We start from the raw sequence: 18,269 nt of genomic DNA on the forward strand, positions 1-18,269 counted from the left end.
CCTTTGGGGTCAGCATCATGCCTAGCTGTGGGACCAGAAGGCCAGAACATCTGTCAGCTGGCCTGCAGCTCCGGTGAATGAATTGCCTTTGTCTTGTTGGGGGCGGGACAAGTGTTTATTTGCTCAACAGAAAGCCATGTAAACTAGGGATTAGAGGGAAGCCCTGGCAGCGGCAAGAAGCCCAGTTGCCCTTCAGCTAGAAGATACCACCAGCAATGGAAAAGAGTAAACGGGGCCTCAAAAAGGGGCCCTGTCTTTGCAGAAGTCCCCTTGTCTCTCTATGAAACCTGTCGCTGAGGCAGAGGATTGAGAGAGCCAGAAAATACCCTTGCTGGCTCTAGCAAACCTACTCCAAGCATGGAACTGGCAGATGGAGGGGCCTGACCCCAGCCACCTCCTCTCCCAGCTTCCCACCAACCACGTGGGCATGATCGTATTAGCAGTCAGTTCAAGCTTCATTTTCTCATTTGAGGAAAAGCAGCGATCCCATGACCCCAGGGGTGGTCCTTTGTCCCAGACCCAGATCCTTTGTTCTCGCTTCCTTCAGCCCTGCTGGCTCCTTCTCAGCAATAGCTAAAGTGGGATGGATGACTGAGAAACTGAGCAATGTTTGTCAACAAACTACCAGTGCTAAGAGCTCCTGAGATTCAGAGCTTCAGGTGCAAACGCTAAACATGATTGATGGGCATGGAAGGGAATGTTCTGGATCACTGTCCAGTAAAGAAATCCCTTGGTACCTGCATAACGAACAACTATATATCTAATTCTGAGGTGTACCCCACACATTTAAAATAAAAAAATCATTTAAAATAAAAAGAAATCCCTTGAATTTAATCCTAGAAATGGCAGAGCAGGAAGAGGACTTGGAAACCATCTTATTTTTCCCCCTCCTAGAAAATGGCTTCCTTTCTACAGAGGAGAAAGTAAAGTAACTGGTGGTTTAGGGATGAGTGATCGGAACTGAGCCAGAGCCAGAAGTCAAGTCTTCCTGATTCCCTTGCAAATGTTTTTCTTGGAAAGTTCTAGCGATGAGTTTTTTTTTGAAACAGAAGCTCTTGACACATCTTGCACTAAATGCCTTATCATAAAGTCGTTGTATCACTACTTTTAATCATCATTCAAGGGCACACATGGTGGCGAGATGTCAATATAACTCATCAAACCTGTCAACCTAACAGTTAACAAAAAATAAAAAATAAACAGTGCTTTATTTTTTGTAGCATGGACTCCACAAAACTAAATTACTCTATGAGCTTGAAATAAAGTAATTAAGCAAGCGAAAAATATAGAGTATCTTAAATGACATTTGGGCGTTAAATCTGTTTACAGTCAGTGGACAGATGACTTTGTAAAATCAGCTGGGGCATATCCCAACTGGGTAAGGAGGGAACATTTGGTTGTTACACTACCCTAAACAGTAGCAGCATTCCAGCTGGTGAGTTCTCCCTGGCTCTTGATGTGGTGCTTCCCTCCAGTTCCTGCTTCGCTCTCTGGGTTGATTATGTCAAGGGACATGGAGGTGGATTTGGAAGATCCTCTCTCCACCTCTCATATCTCAAGGCCCAGATCAACTGTCTTCTCTGCGAAGCTTTCCTGGGTCCTCTGCCAATTCCTCGGAGTAACCTAAGTCCTCCCTATTCTAATGTCCCCTACCTTTGTCCATAATGTCCTTACAGTCACATTGTTAGCTCACTGTGCTAAGCCCCCACCAGCTCTAGAGGTTTTTGTCATTCCTAATCTTTCAGCCTCAAAGACTACTCTGAGACTTTAAATACTAATATGGGAGAATTGCAACTCCCATGCAGTAGAGTTTACTAGAGACAAGATGCCACTTCTTGGGGAACAGGGAGACCAGGGAGGGCACAGAGCAGTGGGGATGTTTGCAGGAAAACCCTGGTGAAATAATGAAGGCTGGGGTAGGCTACAAGAGCCTGGGTCTCGAAGCTGACCTCTGGGTTGTTAGAAGAGATGCCCTTGTTGGAGGGGACTATGAGGCTGCAGTGGCACCTCTGAGTTACACAGCCAGGAAAGCATTAAATGTTTGAAGCAAATGGTCATTACTACAAAGGAGAAAATGCACCTTACCCTGTGGGGGCTCTGACTCCCCTGGAAGGCTTAGCATACTGGGTCAATGCTGCCATCATTTGGCTTGAAGTTTGTTAAGGAAGAGGAGGCTGGTGTAATCCTGAGTTTGTAGCCATGTGGAGATGGAGAAGGGGGCTGACTGGGGCCTTGAGTATATCTGTCATTTACCCAAGGCAAATTCTAAAGTTCCTTCCATGTCTGAAGGTCTGGGACCCCAGGGCTGCATGAAATTCCCACCTCGTATGTTAACTGGTGTCTCTGGAGAAACATGTACACAAAAGCCATCACTTGGCCCTTTTGGGAATAGTTGAGTCAAAAAGTCTTGGCTTCCTGCGCCTCTGTAGGCTAGGCCTCACAGAAAACAAGTCACAAGCTAGCCAATATGCTGGCATGAGGTTGGACATCCTCAGTCCTTCCCCTTTTTTATCCAGTGCTCCCTCTGGAGGCTGACCTTTTCTACCTAAGACCATGGTGGCTCGTGTACCATAGTGGTTTGGGGAATCCAAACCAGAAACTTCTTTCCTTGGGTATTCAAAAAGACTTCATTTTTTTAAAATGGTCTTCTAAAATAGTATTTTGTAGGTATATAAACATTTGTTTTAAGACAGTGGCTCCCCAGTAATTTATTTTGCAAACAGGAATGTGAAAAATAAATGGTGATGGTTGGGGGCCATGAGAAAAACTATTTTTAGTGCCTACCCTGCTCTGTTTGCTAAGAAAAGACTTTGAGGGAAAAATCCATACCCGGATCTGTTGTCATTGTTTTATGTTCAGCAAAGAGCATATTAATACCAAAAAGTGGGGAGAATATGATCTCAGCATAAAGGGCAATCCTTCAAACTGAATTTGACTCTGAAAAAAGTACCCCATTGTCTGAATTTGGTGAGAAGTTTACCATGGACAGACACTAGTCCATGGATTAGCACCGACGACCCATCACCAGTCTAGAGGTGACAGCGTCATCTGAGAAAGATTCGTGGATCCACACTCCTGCCGTTAGTTCCTTTTAGAGACTAGCACACACTGCAAAAAAGTGATTATGAAGGTCTCCATCCTTCCTTGTCCACCCTTGCCTCTATCCTTGTCACACCCCCACATGCTGTCTTGACTTGGGAGAGGGATATTCACAAAAGTATGTCAAATCTACATCCATTCTTTTCTATTTCTTTGCAGTCTCAGGGGAAGCATGCACTTTGCCTCTGTTCCTCCGATTATTTCTCAAGGCTTCTCCTATCAGGACTCCTGCCCAGAGAGTTGCTGCTGAAATAAAGCTCCAGTGTCCGCCCCTCCCCCAGCCCCAGTCTGACCTGGGTGCCTCTCCTAGCTGCTGTGCCTGACTGTCCCCTTCAGGGCCAGCTCTAGAAATGTGTGGTCTTTGACCCAGGTCCCAACCCCTCTGGTCTCCCTGCCATCTAACCTCTAGCCTCCCCTCTCTGGGATCTATTGAAAAATCATCAAACAGCTTTCTGAAATCCAGGAGACTTTCCTAGTTCATCTTCCTTAACCTGTCTATGGTCTTTAAAATGATCACACACTCCTTGAAACCTTTTCGCCTGCCTTTCTTGGTCTGGCTGTGTTTGACTATGCCGCTTCTATCTTTTCTCTCTCGTCTTTGCATTCCCCAAGCCCAGTGCTGCCAGAGCTCTAGTAGGCTTTTCCAAAGACAGTCAGAAACTGTGCAAGAGGGGCCTGACTCAACTTGCATGTCACTTTGACTGTACCTCAGTGGTGTCCAGAATCGGTCTTTTTTTTTTTTTTTTAGTTTGAAACAGGGTCTTCCTCTGTTGTTCAGGCTGGAGTGCAATCATGGCTCACTGTAACTTTGAACTTCTGGGCTCAGGTAAGCCTCCTGAGTTGCTGCGACTTATAGTAGGCACACACAACCATGCCCAGCTAATTTCTAAAACTTTTTTTTTATTTTCTAGAGATGGGTCTCATTGTGTTGCCCAGACTGCAGCATCAGTCTGAGTTTGAATTTTTTTCCATTTTTTATAATAATTATTAATAGTTTGGGTTTGTGCACCCAACAGTATCGTCTCCTGAGGTATTAAGTACTTTGTTGCGTGCTCTTGAGGACTGGGAGGTTAATAAGGCATGGTCTCTTAAGACAATCATGAGTGGGAAAGAATAAAAAAGAAAAGAAAAGAAAAAAACCAAAACAAGGCATAGTCTCTGCCTTCATAGGGCTCACAAGCTCATGGGGAAAATAGGTGTTCCAATTACAGTGAGGCAAGGCAATTTGGCAAGAACTTTGTAAGAGAGAAGTGATAGGCTTTGGGCATAAAATCCTGAGGAAACAGAGAAGTTACTGAGTGCGGCTGATCTGGTCTATGTAATGCTTTGGCTAACATTTTACTCGTCTTTCTGAATCACCCTGGCATTATCAACAAAGAATAATGTGTGATCCTTCTTTGAGTAAAAAGCATTCAGTAGCACTTCACAAAAAATTCTATTGTAAAATGTGTGTCCTACCTCAAAATTAATTTTTTTTTTTTAAAAGAACGTTGTTAATTCACTCCAAGCCCACTCAGCTGCTGAAGAATTTTGAGTATTCAGCTAGAGATCTTTGTAATGAACAAGTAGCTCAATTATTCTAGTTTCATTATACAACGTATCAGACATTCTTTGGCATCAAGGAATTAAAGCACATTTTCTCTGGCAAATGGCAACAGTATTTGGTTTGAAGACATCCTACACAAGTGGTTCTTAACTAAATGTAGTTCCATTTAACAAAAAGAGTTTTCACATGATTTAACCTCCTGTAGTCTGGTCTCAGCTGGCTCATTCAAGGTTTTGTTTTTTGTTTTTTTTTTCTTTTTAGCTCAGACTTGATAATATTGTATTTAAAATAATTTGTGTAAATTTCACAGTTGACAATATTTTGCACTGTAACAGCAACTGCAACAACTCAACGGGAACAGGAATGAATGCACTCAGAAAAGGCACGGGAGACTGAGAGGAGAATTGAAGGTGTTTATTCCAGAAGTCTCAGGTGGAGTAGCCTCCCCAAACCTGAGCCCCAACCCTCAGTTTTAAGCTGCTTTTATGGAGCTTTTTGTGGTTGCAACATACACGGGTTTGCCATTCGTGGGTTCAATTTTTAAATTTAGGACCAGGAACAGTTACTTCTACAACAAGCATTGAAGCATTTTAATGGACATTTTCATATGAGGTGTAATAAAGCATGTTTACAGAAACGGAGATTGCAGTTAGGGGAAATGGCATGTAGCTGCTTACTTAAAGTATATTTCCAGAAGCAGAGATGATATGTTGTTGCTTACTTAAGACCCTTGAGGTCAGCTTTCCTGCTTAATTCCTGTTTTTCTGTCTCAGCCCCAGACTTTTGAACCCTTTTAGGGCTTGTTCCCACAACTCAACAGATTGCTTCAGTCTCTTACCCTGTTTTATCCAGTACTCCCTCTGGAGGCTGACCTTTTCTACCTAAGACCACTATGGCTGGTGGAGCACTCCATCCAAGTTCTCCCAGTCATGTCCTTCTGTGCTGAGTTGAAAACCAAAGCAGCATCTGGGGGCCAGGTCTGTGTTCCCTAACAGGCTCCAGTCAAAGAAAATGACCTCTCTTGAGGAAAAAGTTACTTCCCACTTATGAGGAAGCACTCCATCCTTTTTCTCCCAATGTAAATGTGTAGACAGGGCATCCACTAGCCTGCGCTCCTGTGTGCAGTTTACAAAAAAGGTGTCCCATCTAGATGGACGCAAAGCCTGGCAAGAAAGTGGGAGCAGGATCTCAGCAACTGTGGCACATGTACAAGTGAAGGAGGTTTTCCCCTGAGGTTTTATTTAATACTGTTCTCCCCAGAGAGTCCCCTTCCCAATTCAAAGGCCAAAGACCTTTGAAAGGTATATACCAAGTGACAGACTAAATCTGTAAATGTTAGAGAGGTTTTACCAGTCTATGAAAATGCACAGAGCTTCCCACAGATTTGGGATCTACAAGGCGCCTTGCCATCACATTCAAGTCATTCTCACTGCAGCGTGGAGTGGAGGGCTGGATTCAATGGTCTCCAAGATTCTAACATTGTGTTAGGTAAATTACTTTTGTAGGCCAGTGATGGTTGTAAAATCACTCCCAACAAGGAGTTGAGGCTGAAAGGAACAGCATTATAAAATTTTTGCCACGAAAGTGTGGTCTGTTCAGGTCAATAAATAATTTGGTTGGGGATGGTTTCTGTTGGAACATGGCTGGGATTGAGAGCCAAGTGCCTAAGCCTGTCCAATTTGATTGTTAGATTGATCCAAAGAACAGTTCTTCCACACCTCATCACCTTTCTCGAGCTTCTCTTTCTTTTACTGCCAAGTTTTTTGAAAGAAGAGTCGACGGTTGCCGTCTCAACAGCCTCTCTTCTCACCATCATGACGCTGATGGATGAGAAATCAGTGTGTTTCTAGCTGTGCTAAGTCACTGGTCTTTTCTTGTTTTCCCAGACTATTTGTCAGTCTAGTGTTCTAAGCTGGTGACTTCTCCATGCTTTTTTTTTTTTTTTTTTACACTGCCTCTTTTGACTTCAGCTAAAGACCTGTTTTCCTTCTCCTCTCTCGGCTTCTCTTCTTCTTCATGACTTTGGCTCTAGAATGAGCTTTCTTCCTGAAATGTCACTCATACTGAAGACTTGACCCTCTCTGGGAGTTTCCTTGAGAAAGGCTCCACAACTGACTGCCCCAAGTCATCTGCTGGTCTGACCTATTTCCAGTCACCATGCCCACATTTTTATCAACTGTCCATTCTGTTAGCCCCTCTACATGTTCAAGGCTGTTATCTTCCCCCTCTATTCAGCTCCTCCTCTGGCTTCTCTAGAAAAACACTTTGAAGCCGGGCTCGGTGGCTCAGCCTGTAATCCCACACCTTTGGGAGGCTGAGGTGAGTGGATTGCCTGAGCCCGCGGGTTCGAGACCTGCCTGGGCAGGTGAGACCTCATCTCTACAATAAAACCAAAAAATTAGCCAGGCGTGGTAGTGCGCACCTGTAATTCCAGCTACTCGAAAGGCTGAGGCAGAAGGATCACCGGAGCCCAGCAGGTCGAGGCTGCGGTGGCTGGGAGCGGCCACTGCACTCCAGTCTGGGTGACAGAGTGAGATTCCAACTCAAAAAAAAAAAGGAAAACAAAAAAAGAAAAATACTTCGAGACTTTAGGATCACACACCTAGGTTAGAATCCTAGTTCTATACTTTTCTGTGTAGCCTTTGAAGCAAGGTCTTTTTTTCTCATGTTCCATGAATGTCTCCAATGCTGCAATAAGTACCCATGACCTATGCGATAAGTGCTTGCTAAATGCCGGTCCTCTTTCCAATTTCTAGCAGCATGAACATGTCTCCTCTACAGTAGGCTTGGAATCATTTAGTTTCTCAGTGTAGTGATGGACTTTCCTTTTCTTACACTTCCCCAATCCATGTCAATTCTTGAGAAATGTCTCACGTTGGGCCTCTCCTTTCGATCTTGAGGGAAAACCACCTGGGTCCATGCAACCAGTCCCTCTTTGCCCACACAATCCCCTCTGCCTGCTGCCACTGCCTGGAGCACATTGCTGATCACGGTAATTCTCTGCTCAGTTCAGTGCCCCCATCCTCAATTCCATACTTTACTTTCCAGGGTGGTTATCATCTGTCTCAAATGTAGTTTTCTGCCAAACTCAGGCTGGCTCAATCACAAGGCATGCTGGGACCTCCATGACACAGAATCTGAGGGGGTGGGGTAGCCAAGATAGTCAATGTCTGTCCTGAGGTATCCCATCTTCCCATCTGCAGGCTGGGAGTAATGCTCCTGGGTCCTAGTGGTGCTCAAGGTGAAGCAAAGCTTCACCTGCACCTGAGAACTGGGCTCTCACCCTCAGCACAAAGATCCCTGGCAGAGCATCAATGACTGGGCCCAGCCAAAAGATTTAAAAAGTTGAAGCGGTACTAGAGGGCCAGTTGGAAATCCAGAGGATCTTGGAAAAGGAAGACAAAATTCTATCCTCTGTACAGAGCAACAGGCAAGGGAGGGGGGAAGGAAGAAGGTGATGCAGTGGACCTGGGCTTGGGTGGCAAGGTTAAGCTCAGCTGTGTGTCTTTTTGTTCCCTGGCGGTTTGCATGTATCTTGCAAATGGTGCTTGCTTAATTGGTTTGACAAAGCCTCTTTCCACAGAAAGAGTCAGGTCCTCTGAAAGTTCTCTCTATCACCTAGTCGATGAAAACTTACACAGCCGGGACAGAAGACAGGTGGGGTGTTGGCTGCAAATCTTCATCTTGGGCGTTGAGCGGGATGTTCAGCCAGTGGTTGGAAAACCGTTTTCACTGTCCTGGAGATTTAGGAATAATAAGGAACTCTTACCATTATCATTTGGCCAGAGGCATTCTTTTCCCAACTTAAGGAACCCAAACTCCCTCCAGTTCAGAAACATTAAGTGAACAGTCCACCATGTGCTGAGAGCTTAGCTGCCTCTCACCATCCCAGTCCCCTGTCTATTCCCAGCATCTTCTATGCAAGTACCCTCTGGATCCCATTCTGGATTTATCCCTTTAGTATTAATAGCTAACATTTACTGAGTGCTTACTATGTGCCAGGCACTGTTCTCATTCCCAGGTAGTTTCTGGGAAACTAAGTAGGACCTTAAAAGTCAATGGAAATTCTGAGGAATTAGGGGAGCATGGGCTCATGGGGGCTGGGACCAGCCAGGGAAGATCACAGGCAGGATGGTTTTGCAACTCAGGCTCAGTTCCTGGCCTGCCACTCCTGTCACTGCTGTTTGCTATAGGATTGTTGTTCAGTGGGGGAATATGGGAGCTGTTCACAATTGACCCTCACCAGCCTCTGCTGGGCCTGGTAGCTTGTGTTGTATAGGATATTGGGGAGCTGGAAGAGGACCCCTCCTCAGCTCCCTGCCCCCCTTACCCTGTCTCCTCATCCCCCAAAGTTAAATGCTAAAACTTCCTTCTACAGGGCAAGCTTTCATTCCCCCATGGGCTCCAAAAAGGCTTAAAATGTAAATAGCTCTAAAGAAGGTAGCCAGGTTACCTCCCATTTACAAGAAGAGATGCATGACTCAGGAAAGTTCTCTAGCAAGGGGAGGTGGCGAGAGGATGCCCAGGAATTCTGGCTGGCTGAGCACAGTGGGAAAGCGGAGAGCCCTGTAGGTAAATCCCTGCTTTCAAAGAATTGCACAATGCCTCAGAAGGCCCCAGAAGCCTCTAGCCAGTCCAAGGCAGTTTTGTTACCTAGCCTCCCATGGGAAGGAACTCAGAATGATGACAAGCAGAGCCAAGTTCATACCCCTGCTGATGACAGCATGGCTCTTGGAATGAAGCCTGGGGTGGGAGGAGGGTGGGAGGGTGGGGGTGGGGGAGGGGAGGCAGGTTAGGGGCCCAGAGTGAGAGCAGCTCCGTGCCCAGACGTATCCCAGGAGTTGCACAAGAAGTGGCCAGGTCAGCTACTTAGCCCAGGTCCCCTGTCCCAAGTCTATGATTGGAAAAGAAATTCTTTTAAGTTGTTTTTGGAATTTTGTGTAGTCTAACAAGGCAGTTGAAATGTAAAGAGCTGTATATTTAGGAAAACTACAAGATAAATTCCCTTCGCAAGGAAAAAAACACCCAAAAAACAACTTACAGAAAGTAGGACTATCCCAGACAACTCAGCATGTCTGGTTGCCACAGACCTGTACTGACTACCCTCTACTTCCACAAAGAACGTGACTGACTAAAAACCTTAGTTTTATAGCCATGATCCCATTTCAGAACAACTACCACCCCACCCCACCTCCACTTAGTTGTCTTCCGTTTTGAAACAATGCAAGAAGGAAGTTGGAATACAATTGCTGGGGGGGTGTCACTGCTCTATCGCAGATCCCTTTATCATATTGAAGACTGGCATCCCCGGGAGATGGGAGAGTCCTCTCATCAGCAGAGGCTAAGTGTAGGGCTAACTGGGAGGGCAGCAATTCCCCACCTTGATTTATACAAATGATCAGTCCCTGGAGTTCAGGAAGTGGGGGCAGGGGCAAGGAAGGAGTGTCTTATCAGAGGCACAAAGCAGAGCCCACATCCAGCACAGACAGGTGCTATCACGACTGAGGATAGTCTGCCTTCAACAGAGTAGGTCATCCAGAGCATCAGATTGGGGCTTCTGTTTTCCAGGAAAGAGCCAGGATGGGAGAGTGAGTGGGAAACAAGAGCAAAGGAGGAGGCTCAGAAGACACCTGCTCTGTTGTGAGCCCCAGGAACATACCAAAGGGTGAACAGAACTGGAACGCTCACTAGGCTGCTCATCTGTAACGAGGAAGCTCGGTCAGATGAACTAGGCACCTGGTGGTGAAGCCCAAGGTGCAAGCCTCTAGGTTTCAGCAACCCCAAAGGGTGGGGATGGTGGAGAAGCCGTGACTCAAGTGGCAGCTGTAGAACACAAGTGGCCAACTCCAGGGCACCAAGCCCCAAATTGGATTGCTGAGGGTGGGCAATGAGTTGATGCCATGCTTTGGACAGCGGGCAGGCAGAGTTGTGCCTGCTCGAATAAGAATTCCTGTCAAGACGTTGTAGGAGATGATGAATTGTGTGGAACCTGTGTGAAGCTTTATATATATATTAAGTGTGATGAATTAAGTGAAATGTAATGAAACTATAACCTCTTATATTAAGTATGCTAAAACTGTGTGCTGTGACCTCTCCCCTAAAACTGAGTAATTCTTGGAAACCCTGGAAAAAACGCTGTACTTGGAAGCCCCAAGTGGCTATGTTAGATAAGTTAGCCAGCTTTTTCTGCTTCTGTAACCCACGCTGGCAGTGTGTGAGTGTTGTGCGTTAAGCCCCTTTCAAATTCTGGCAGGCTTTTCTTTGTTTGAATTGTGTCTGGTGGGCTTTGTGTTGTTCAAATTTGAATTATAACAGCCTTGTGGATTAGGCGGGCTTTTGCATATTTAAGAAGGGCCCCAGCCACAGTATGGGGCCCTCACCTAGAGACTTGTGAGTCTGGTGGGTGGCCCTGGCCGGTGGAACCTGGCTAATAAACCTCTCTCTTGGTAAACTGTGTGTAGGTGCTGTGAATCAAACGCTTGGACCCCACATTAACATGATTGGGATGGGAATGTGGCAGGATTTGAGTGCACAGATAACTCAGCTGTCATGACCCGAGGAGGGCCGGGGAAGGTAGGGGCTAGGGACCACCGGCAAAGGGTAAGCAGCTCATTCGGTTAAAAATTGCTGCACAACTCTTGCGTCTTGCAGACATTGGCAAGTCAAGGATAGGAAGATAAGTGAAAGATGGTCCTTACCCTCGAGACATTTGTGATTTTTAAGGGAGATAGATGAGGGAAGGTAGAGACTCTAGTGCTTCAAGATGCTTAGTCAAATTCATGGTGCTTTTATTATACAAAAGCAGCTTTCTATTATGTTTTACTCCATTATTACTCTTTATCCGTATCAAATGTATTCATGCATGAATGATTCCACTGAGACACTGAACTTTTAAACAATGCACCTTCGACTCACCTCTGAGATACACCCTTGCTTTAGCTGCCAGTAAATCAGCTGGCAATCTGGAACTATTCGATGTCAGACATCAAGGAGGTGGTGCTTCTGTTTCATGTTATATCATTTTAGCCCCAAATCGCTAAAGCAAACCAGAATTTAATTTAACAATTACTTTGGGGGTTTTAATTGAAAACCGAATGGAGGCAGGAAAGGAGGGGAGGGCATTTGAGCGTGGGGTGGCGCCCTGGCCAGCGCAGAGTTAGGAGGAGAGGCATCTGGGTCCAGGAGGTGAGGCCTCTGTGGGAGAGGCCACCCTCCGCAGAGCAATGACACCAAGTTGTGGGTCATAGATGCCCGAGAGTCCCGAGGAGTCTTGCCACAGCCTCAAGGAAGTGGCACTCGTTGCATCTAAATGTCATGGTTTGGAGAAGCCCCAATTTCAAGTGAGCTCAGTTTTCTGGCCACTTCCAAGCAGACTTGCCTGATTTGCTAGAGAAGAACTTTTCAGCATCTAGGTTCACACTGCGTGAGACAACTGTGCTAACCCCGTGGCAGTCTTTATCTTTTTCCCTCTTGGCTGAAGCACCTCAGTTATCTTTTATTTTCTTAAAGGATATACTTTCCATTGTTTTGATTGGGTTGGTCTGGGAGCTGGGAAAACCAGGATTGGCTTAGGAGGAAAGGACTCACATATTTTCTAGCTTGTTCCCAAAGGCCTATTTTTAATTTAGAGGCCCTCACTAAGTACAGTGGGACATGCGGTGGCAGTCCCATTCTTGCCAATCCTGCCCTCTATTGATGCTACTTCATGGATGCAAGTGTTGGGTAGGAGCAATCAAAAGCTCTTTCCACTGGAATCTGCCTCCACAAGGCTGCAGCGTTATCTCCAGTCCCCTCTAGAGGCCTCCCAGCGGTATAGTCTGAATCAGCCATTGCTCACCACTCTAGAGATCTCCCGAGTCAGGGATCAACTTCTCACTTGTCATTAAGTCAATGTATCTCTTATGCATGGGTCCCTGCCTCTTATTTCCTTCTGGGTGATCTTCAAGCTTCCACTGGTTGCCTGCTACACACGTACAAAGCAACAAATCTGCAGAATGAAAACAGCTGGAAACACTGAATGAGGTGGGGGTGGGGTGGGATGGAGGAGGTGGTGGCATGTTCTAGAGAGGGTCTTCACGGTGGGAAGATTTTTGCTTTTCTTCAGAGGAGGGTTCCCTTTTTGCTATCCAAGGAGACTGCCTTTACAAAGTGGGCTTTGAACGGGGGGTTGGTAGTCAGGGCACACTTGGTTTTGAAATGCAAGGTACTAAGTGAAATTTGAAGAAACTTGTACCCTGCTGGTTATAATTTGTGTCTCAGATAGGAATCTACCTTTCAGGGGAAAACAAAAAACAAAAGCAAAACAAAACACAAGCGCCTGAAGACAGCGGTTTAATGTAATGCTTCTTGGCTTTATTTTAGACGACTTCATCTAAAGATGTGCGTCTGTCCCAGGCTTGAGCTGTGGTGTGTGGAGAGGAAAGAAGGGAGTGTACTTACGTATATGCAGATGACAGGTGCTGGTCAGCCCATCCTGGCAGGGAGGTGGGAGACAGGAAGAGATGGACTGCAGAGTCAGGAAAGAGAGGAGAATGGAGACTAGCTTGATTGATAAATAAGAATTTTGCTCCTTTTAATTGTTGTACTTGGCAAAAATACCATGTTGGTTTCTAATTGTGTTATAACTTAGTAATTATCCCCAATTTTTTCTCTCGAGGATTGAAAGGTCCCAGAGTTAGTGGATTTCTGTGGAATTTGTTTAGTGTGCATCTTGTTGGGGAAACATGGTCTTGTAAGTTCAAGAGGACACTTGGCTGCAGTTTCTTCCACATTTCCCCCTGCTATGTCATGTTCTCTCTCCTGTCTTCCACATCTTGCTCTATCTTTTCTCACCCAAACTACTTACAGATAAGTATAATTAATACCTCAGCATTGTCAGGCTGTAACTAGAGGTAAATTATGAGCCGTGAAGGCCATCAACCAGAGCCACGCAATCTATGTGGTTCTTTCTCCAAGAAAAGCAGTGAAATTGGACTGTGTTGGGATGCCTATTAGGCTCTGATCTTTTGTTACATTAATTATCACACAAATTGCAGTGCAAGAACTTCCTGCCTTGAGTGTCTGGTAACCAACAATATGAGCTGTGCCTATGATTGCACCGGAACTCAGGGGTGGTTGGTGGTGTACTCTTTGTTGTGGTCTTCAATGTATCAGAGGGTGTCTCAGAGATCTTTCTGGAAGGGTTACTGTAACTTTCCCATGGCAGGTGAGCTGCCAGAGTGTTGGTGTGACTAGAGTTTTGGAGATTTGGTGGGAATGGAAGCCAGATTTTCTGTAGCAGGGTGAGAAGGGAGAAGGAGGTGGAAGAAGAAGGGATGTTGCAACAGGTGCAGAGTTGTTGAGAATGACTTATCCTGGATAGTTGGATCAGGCCCACTGGGGAGACAGGGCAAATCTTTCCCAAGAACCCAAGTGATACATTTTGTCTGATCTTCTCTTTGGGTGATTATCAGAGAACCTAAGGGTGTGCATGTGAAGACATGTATACCCAACAAGGCTGGGATACAATCTGGATGAGGAGCAGGTGGCGAGAGGCCTTTCTACTGAGTAGAGGGCTGTGGCGACAGGTGCCAAAAAAGAAAGGAAGAAGGTTGTGTCTTGAGGCCTCCAGCTACAAGGATGAGGCGAGGCTGGGGAAAGTATAAAATCAGAGAAGGCGACTGTAACCATGTGTCTTGAGGTCTGTTCCGCCTCCATCATGGTCTTCGTGTCTCAGGTCTTATATTCCAGAGGTCCCTGTGGACTGTGGCAAAGATTTTTCAGAATTTAGAGAGGCAACCAGCACAGGGGTAAGCTTGGTTGCTGTACCTCTGGCCACCAAAGCAGTTGTCCTGTGGAGGGGCAGACTCCCCTGACCCTCACCTCCTGCCTCCCAAAGCTGCTCTAGGGTTTGCATTGAGGCAGTTGTGCTTTGCTGTCTTCTGCTGCCCAAGTCCTCTTTCAAAGTAGCTACTGGACTGGATGTCCAGATGTGACTTCAGGGCAAGTCCTCCCTCTCCTGTGCCTGTGCTTGGCTTCTCGGAGTAGATTTCCACCCAGCACCTGGCAGCTGCATGGTGAAATGGCTTGCAAAAAGCAACACAAGAACCTCTAGAAAGTGCCCCAAGCACTTGGCGCAGCCTTCATTCTTACCTAGTAGGTCATAGACTGATATGGTCCAACCATGGCCATAGAGTGGGAATACCTGCAACAAAACAAAGCAGACTCTCCAGTTGTCTTCTTCTGGGAATAGGTTCTTGGAGAAATAGGAACAGAGTTGTGGTCATTACACTAAAACTTTCCTGAGATTGGAGTAGATCCTTCCTACCTTCTAGCTAAGGTAGAAAGGACTATGTAGTAAGGGGACTGTGTGGCCCTTCCTAGAAATGGTGTCTGTTGAATTTTCAGCCAGGAGAGGCCAATCCTAGAAGAATTTCTGGCAGTTGGGTAGTAAACAAAGACAGCACCAGAATCTATGGATGTTCAATTGGGATACTGGTTTCCCCAATAAGAGGCACTTGCAGCGGTAATGGTTTCCACAGAGGACACCTTGGGGCTCAATGTTTCTCATTGTACCCCTTCCTTGATCTGTAGGCAGGCTCCCACTGTTCTGGGCTCCCATGGAATACAGAGCAGTCCCTCTATTCCTGAGACAGGGAGATAGAGCTCACATGGACTGGGCAGCTCCCCAGGAGTGGTGAGGTCTGGATGGGGGAGCTCTGTGGTCTAGGTACCTGTGGACAAGTGGGCTGCCCACCTTAACTCTCAGACTTGGGGACAAGGAGAGCTTAGACCCCTTACAGAGATGAAAATAAAAGCCCTGAAGAGAAAGACCAAGATGTTCTGTAGCCCTTTAGGAAGTTCTCTCTCTCCTCTTGGTGGCACCCAAGCCACAAGGATAGACTGACATGGTCCAACCATGGCCATAGAGTGGGAATACCTGCAACAAAACAACACAGACTCGCATGGTGCAGAGAAGACCTGGTTGCAGAGAGCTATGGTGCAACCAAAATGACACGAGATAACATTCCTTGGCACAAGCAGTTACATCTGTGCTAAAATTTTTCTTCCAAGCTTCAAGTTGGAAGCAGAGCCCTCATGGGTCCAAGCCTATTCTCTTCACCATGCTGAATGTTGACAATGGTCTGTCATCGACCATGGCATCCTCTCCCCCTCCATCCAGGCAGATGAGAGCCTGGAGCCTGCCAAGGACTAATCAGAATGGTGCCCGAGTCACCTCCCCATAGATAGGAAGTAGCCAAAAGGCAAATGTGGAGGACACACAGTTCTCTTTCTTCCTTTGCCGCCTCTTGCTCTCCCTCTCATCCCTTCAATCCACATTTCCCAGGCACTGACTGTGTACCCAGAAATTCTTATTTTCCCTACTGCTTCCATTTCTATCTCAAAACATAAGCCATGAAGGGAAATGTGGGGGGCTAGAAGGAAGAGACTTTAGGAGAAAATGTATGCCTAGTTGGTCTATGTTCCACTCACAGCTTGAGTCAAAGCTAAGGATCAAAGCTAAGAACCCAAAGCAAATGAAGTAGAGCCAAACCAGAGCAAAAAGAATGGAGACACCGGAATGGATAGATAAGAAGGGCAGTCTTTTGTTTTCAGATTTAGGTCCAAAGTATTTAGGTCCAAAGTATTTTGTTTTCAGATTTAGGTCCAAAGTTGTCTGCAGATCATGCTCCTATGGAAGGAATCAGTCACATGGGGCCCAGGGCCAAGTAGTAGTTCAACCCCCTTAGATCCGTCTTTTCTCTCTCTTTTTCTCCTTTGACTTGGAATTTAACAAAAGCATGTAACTATATTCTAAAAGCAAAAATCTGTGCCAAGTACTTGGAGTTGAGGAAAGAGAGGAGTAAGATGGTTTCTACCCTCGAGGAGCACACAGTCCTCTTTCTCCATTTGCCTGCTCTTGCTCTCTCTCTCGTCCCTTCAATCAGCATTTCCTGGACTCTATGTACTCAGGAATTTTTATTTTCTTGCTATTTCCTACTTCTAACTCCTTCTATTTCCCTTTCTGCTTCTATTTCTATCCCATTTCTATCCCATAAGCCATGAAGAGAAATTTGGGGGGTTAGAAGGAAGAGTAAACTTTAGGGGGAAAAATATGCCTAGTAGATCTATTTGTCCATTTCCACTCATTGCTTGGGTTGGGGGAAGTCAGTGTTTCCTTTCCTCTTTTGTTAATTTCTGCTGAGTGTTAGCTGCCAACCCCCTTGCATAGGGGTGTTATTTTCCTTCTTCTTTCACTGGCATATATATCTAAATAAATTCAAGCTGATTGCAGGTCTTTTGTCTACTTTTTAGATGAATGATGGGTTGATGCCATCAGACAGTGACCAGTTCAAAAGAGTAGAATAAGAACTGGACCCCCTCTTCCTCCCACCTGGCTCCTGTCCCAGCCACTGAGGCTCAATTTCACCCTTACAGTGGGTTCATCCCGAGATGCTTTCTCAGTCAAGCCCAAGGTATGAGGGTTTCTATAATGGCAAGTACTTTAGAGGCTAGGAAAGGAACATGTCTCTAAGATCCCAGGTATTCTTTTAGCCTTTTAGCTTTATTTATGAGATTTTTTTTTTTTATTTTAAAAGTGTTGGGTAGAATTCAGGGTTGGGTATATAAAGGGTCATATGCAGATACCCTTGTTGATGAGGTGTGTTTCCCTCCCCTGGCAGTTTCCCACTACTGCCAATCCCTTTCTTGTAGTATTATGATAATTATTCAGGGTCTGCTAATGAGTGAGAACATGTGCTCTACTCAGTTTTTTGTTCCTGTTATCACTCAGTATGATAGACTCTAAGTCCATCCAAGTTGCTGTGAAGTTCATAATTTTATCCTTCTTTATGGCTGCATAATATTCTACTGTGCATATGTGCTTAGCTTGATTTTAACTCCGAGTCTCTGGTCTCTTATTTGCTTGTTTTCTCTTTCCCAAGATGAAGTCACAGAGATCTTCAAGGATAAGGGGAGGTAGCAAAAGAAGAGATGCAAGAGGGAGTCGTGTCATGAAAGTTATCCAGTGAAGGGTTGTGCCTAGCTTTTATTTTGTTCCCAAACATCACCCATGCTACCTGTTAAGAAGCTTGGAACACCATAATTCTTTTGGATCTTTTTTTTTTTTTTTTTGAGTTGGAATCTCACTCTGTCACCCAGACTGGAATGTGGTGGCCGCTCCCAGCCACCGCAGCCTTGACCTGCTGGGCTCCGGGGATCCTTCCACCTCAGCCTTCCAAGTAGCTGGAACTACAGGCACACGCTACCATGCCCGGCAAATTTTTTTTTTTTTTTTTTCTTGTAGAGATGAGGTCTCGCCAAGTTGCCCGGGTGGGTCTCGAACCCGCGAGCTCAGGCAATCCACTCACCTCAGCCTCCCAAGGCATGGGATTACAGGCTGAGCCACCGAGCCTGGCTTTCTTTTGGATCTTAAAGGAACTTAAGATTCTTTCATCTGAAAGTATATTGCCAAAATGTAAATGTCCCTAGGAGATAGTAATTAGCTGATAGTAAATTTGAGCTGGGCTCGGTGGCTCAGCCTGTAATCCCGTGCTTTTGGGAGGCTGAGGTGAGTGGATTGCCTGAGCCCGCGGGTTCGAGACCTGCCTGGGCAACTTGGTGAGACCTCATCTCTACAATAAAT

The 18,269-nt window shown here is 45.8% G+C and overlaps 1 protein-coding gene across 1 annotated transcript in view; it reads left to right on the forward strand.

The window, feature by feature from the left end:
- The window catches only part of LOC103274056 (aromatase), a 115,472-nt gene that overhangs the window by 29,131 nt on the left and 68,072 nt on the right, over window positions 1–18,269 (forward strand). The gene's annotated exons all lie outside the window — the stretch shown is intronic.

Source organism: Carlito syrichta, unplaced genomic scaffold (genome assembly GCF_000164805.1).
Source record: "Carlito syrichta isolate Samal-C Ts95f unplaced genomic scaffold, Tarsius_syrichta-2.0.1 Scaffold314363, whole genome shotgun sequence".
NCBI classification, from domain to species: Eukaryota; Metazoa; Chordata; class Mammalia; order Primates; family Tarsiidae; genus Carlito; species Carlito syrichta.